Below are 4,836 nucleotides of genomic sequence, written 5' to 3'. Positions count from 1 at the left end.
GCAACAGACCTCCCGGCGGGGCTGTTGGAACTTAGAGCGAAAAAAGTATAAAAATTTTTTTCACAAAATATAATAAATTTTAACATTTCTATATTATTTTACACAAAATAACCAACTTTTCATAATTCACCGAACTTTGAAAATTTTTCTAAGTCCCACAAATAAGAGGAAAATTTTTAAGTATCGGTCCTAGACGATTTTCGACGTGATATCACTGTAATATAGACGGTTTCTAACAATATATATCATAACACCAAACTCGCTACAATTATTATTTATCGAGTTATTAGCAAATAATGGACGGATGTGCTACTTCGTCGACAAAACTCTGGAAATTTTTCTAAGTCCCACCGCTAAGAGGAAACTTTTTCCGTATCGGTCCTAGACGATTTTCGACGTGATATCACTGTAATATAGACGGTTTCTAACAATATATATCATAACACCAAACTCGCTACAATTATTATTTATCGAGTTATTAGCAAATAATGGACGGATGTGCTACTTCGTCGGACGTTCGACGAAAATTTTTCTAAGTCCCACCGCCAAGAGGAAACTTTTTCCCTATCGGTCCTAGACGATTTTCGACGTGATATCACTGTAATATAGACGGTTTCTAACAATATATATCATAACACCAAACTCGCTACAATTATTATTTATCGAGTTATTAGCAAATAATGGACGGATGTGCTACTCCGTCGACAAAACTCTGGAAATTTTTCTAAGTCCCACCGCTAAGAGGAAACTTTTTCCGTATCGGTCCTAGACGATTTTCGACGTGATATCACTGTAATATAGACGGTTTCTAACAATATATATCATAACACCAAACTCGCTACAATTATTATTTATCGAGTTATTAGCAAATAATGGACGGATGTACTACTCCGTCGGACGTTCGACGAAAATTTTTCTAAGTCCCACCGCTAAGAGGAAACTTTTTCCGTATCGGTCCTAGACGATTTTCGACGTGATATCACTGTAATATAGACGGTTTCTAACAATATATATCATAACACCAAACTCGCTACAATTATTATTTATCGAGTTATTAGCAAATAATGGACGGATGTGCTACTCCGTCGACAAAACTCTGGAAATTTTTCTAAGTCCCACCGCTAAGAGGAAACTTTTTCCGTATCGGTCCTAGACGATTTTCGACGTGATATCACTGTACTATAGACGGTTTCTAACAATATATATCATAACACCAAACTCGCTACAATTATTATTTATCGAGTTATTAGCAAATAATGGACGGATGTGCTACTCCGTCGACAAAACTCTGGAAATTTTTCTAAGTCCCACCGCTAAGAGGAAACTTTTTCCGTATCGGTCCTAGACGATTTTCGACGTGATATCACTGTAATATAGACGGTTTCTAACAATATATATCATAACACCAAACTCGCTACAATTATTATTTATCGAGTTATTAGCAAATAATGGACGGATGTGCTACTCCGTCGACAAAACTCTGGAAATTTTTCTAAGTCCCACCGCTAAGAGGAAACTTTTTCCGTATCGGTCCTAGACGATTTTCGACGTGATATCACTGTAATATAGACGGTTTCTAACAATATATATCATAACACCAAACTCGCTACAATTATTATTTATCGAGTTATTAGCAAATAATGGACGGATGTGCTACTTCGTCGACAAAACTCTGGAAATTTTTCTAAGTCCCACCGCTAAGAGGAAACTTTTTCCGTATCGGTCCTAGACGATTTTCGACGTGATATCACTGTAATATAGACGGTTTCTAACAATATATATCATAACACCAAACTCGCTACAATTATTATTTATCGAGTTATTAGCAAATAATGGACGGATGTGCTACTTCGTCGGACGTTCGACGAAAATTTTTCTAAGTCCCACCGCCAAGAGGAAACTTTTTCCCTATCGGTCCTAGACGATTTTCGACGTGATATCACTGTAATATAGACGGTTTCTAACAATATATATCATAACACCAAACTCGCTACAATTATTATTTATCGAGTTATTAGCAAATAATGGACGGATGTGCTACTCCGTCGACAAAACTCTGGAAATTTTTCTAAGTCCCACCGCTAAGAGGAAACTTTTTCCGTATCGGTCCTAGACGATTTTCGACGTGATATCACTGTAATATAGACGGTTTCTAACAATATATATCATAACACCAAACTCGCTACAATTATTATTTATCGAGTTATTAGCAAATAATGGACGGATGTACTACTCCGTCGGACGTTCGACGAAAATTTTTCTAAGTCCCACCGCTAAGAGGAAACTTTTTCCGTATCGGTCCTAGACGATTTTCGACGTGATATCACTGTAATATAGACGGTTTCTAACAATATATATCATAACACCAAACTCGCTACAATTATTATTTATCGAGTTATTAGCAAATAATGGACGGATGTGCTACTCCGTCGACAAAACTCTGGAAATTTTTCTAAGTCCCACCGCTAAGAGGAAACTTTTTCCGTATCGGTCCTAGACGATTTTCGACGTGATATCACTGTACTATAGACGGTTTCTAACAATATATATCATAACACCAAACTCGCTACAATTATTATTTATCGAGTTATTAGCAAATAATGGACGGATGTGCTACTCCGTCGACAAAACTCTGGAAATTTTTCTAAGTCCCACCGCTAAGAGGAAACTTTTTCCGTATCGGTCCTAGACGATTTTCGACGTGATATCACTGTAATATAGACGGTTTCTAACAATATATATCATAACACCAAACTCGCTACAATTATTATTTATCGAGTTATTAGCAAATAATGGACGGATGTGCTACTCCGTCGACAAAACTCTGGAAATTTTTCTAAGTCCCACCGCTAAGAGGAAACTTTTTCCGTATCGGTCCTAGACGATTTTCGACGTGATATCACTGTAATATAGACGGTTTCTAACAATATATATCATAACACCAAACTCGCTACAATTATTATTTATCGAGTTATTAGCAAATAATGGACGGATGTGCTACTCCGTCGACAAAACTCTGGAAATTTTTCTAAGTCCCACCGCTAAGAGGAAACTTTTTCCGTATCGGTCCTAGACGATTTTCGACGTGATATCACTGTAATATAGACGGTTTCTAACAATATATATCATAACACCAAACTCGCTACAATTATTATTTATCGAGTTATTAGCAAATAATGGACGGATGTGCTACTCCGTCGGACGTTCGACGAAAATTTTTCTAAGTCCCACCGCCAAGAGGAAACTTTTTCCCTATCGGTCCTAGACGATTTTCGACGTGATATCACTGTAATATAGACGGTTTCTAACAATATATATCATAACACCAAACTCGCTACAATTATTATTTATCGAGTTATTAGCAAATAATGGACGGATGTGCTACTCCGTCGACAAAACTCTGGAAATTTTTCTAAGTCCCACCGCTAAGAGGAAACTTTTTCCGTATCGGTCCTAGACGATTTTCGACGTGATATCACTGTAATATAGACGGTTTCTAACAATATATATCATAACACCAAACTCGCTACAATTATTATTTATCGAGTTATTAGCAAATAATTGACGGATGTGCTACTCCGTCGACAAAACTCTGGAAATTTTTCTAAGTCCCACCGCTAAGAGGAAACTTTTTCCGTATCGGTCCTAGACGATTTTCGACGTGATATCACTGTAATATAGACGGTTTCTAACAATATATATCATAACACCAAACTCGCTACAATTATTATTTATCGAGTTATTAGCAAATAATGGACGGATGTGCTACTCCGTCGGACGTTCGACGAAAATTTTTCTAAGTCCCACCGCTAAGAGGAAACTTTTTCCGTATCGGTCCTAGACGATTTTCGACGTGATATCACTGTAATATAGACGGTTTCTAACAATATATATCATAACACCAAACTCGCTACAATTATTATTTATCGAGTTATTAGCAAATAATGGACGGATGTGCTACTCCGTCGGACGTTCGACGAAAATTTTTCTAAGTCCCACCGCTAAGAGGAAACTTTTTCCGTATCGGTCCTAGACGATTTTCGACGTGATATCACTGTAATATAGACGGTTTCTAACAATATATATCATAACACCAAACTCGCTACAATTATTATTTATCGAGTTATTAGCAAATAATGGACGGATGTGCTACTCCGTCGACAAAACTCTGGAAATTTTTCTAAGTCCCACCGCTAAGAGGAAACTTTTTCCGTATCGGTCCTAGACGATTTTCGACGTGATATCACTGTAATATAGACGGTTTCTAACAATATATATCATAACACCAAACTCGCTACAATTATTATTTATCGAGTTATTAGCAAATAATGGACGGATGTGCTATTCCGTCGGACGTTCGACGAAAATTTTTCTAAGTCCCACCGCTAAGAGGAAACTTTTTCCGTATCGGTCCTAGACGATTTTCGACGTGATATCACTGTAATATAGACGGTTTCTAACAATATATATCATAACACCAAACTCGCTACAATTATTATTTATCGAGTTATTAGCAAATAATGGACGGATGTGCTACTCCGTCGACAAAACTCTGGAAATTTTTCTAAGTCCCACCGCTAAGAGGAAACTTTTTCCGTATCGGTCCTAGACGATTTTCGACGTGATATCACTGTAATATAGACGGTTTCTAACAATATATATCATAACACCAAACTCGCTACAATTATTATTTATCGAGTTATTAGCAAATAATGGACGGATGTGCTACTCCGTCGACAAAACTCTGGAAATTTTTCTAAGTCCCACCGCTAAGAGGAAACTTTTTCCGTATCGGTCCTAGACGATTTTCGACGTGATATCACTGTAATATAGACG

The sequence above is a fragment of the Halictus rubicundus genome, unplaced genomic scaffold (assembly GCF_050948215.1).
Source record: "Halictus rubicundus isolate RS-2024b unplaced genomic scaffold, iyHalRubi1_principal scaffold0031, whole genome shotgun sequence".
In the NCBI taxonomy this organism is placed as follows: Eukaryota; Metazoa; Arthropoda; class Insecta; order Hymenoptera; family Halictidae; genus Halictus; species Halictus rubicundus.
This window is presented reverse-complemented; position numbering follows the sequence as displayed.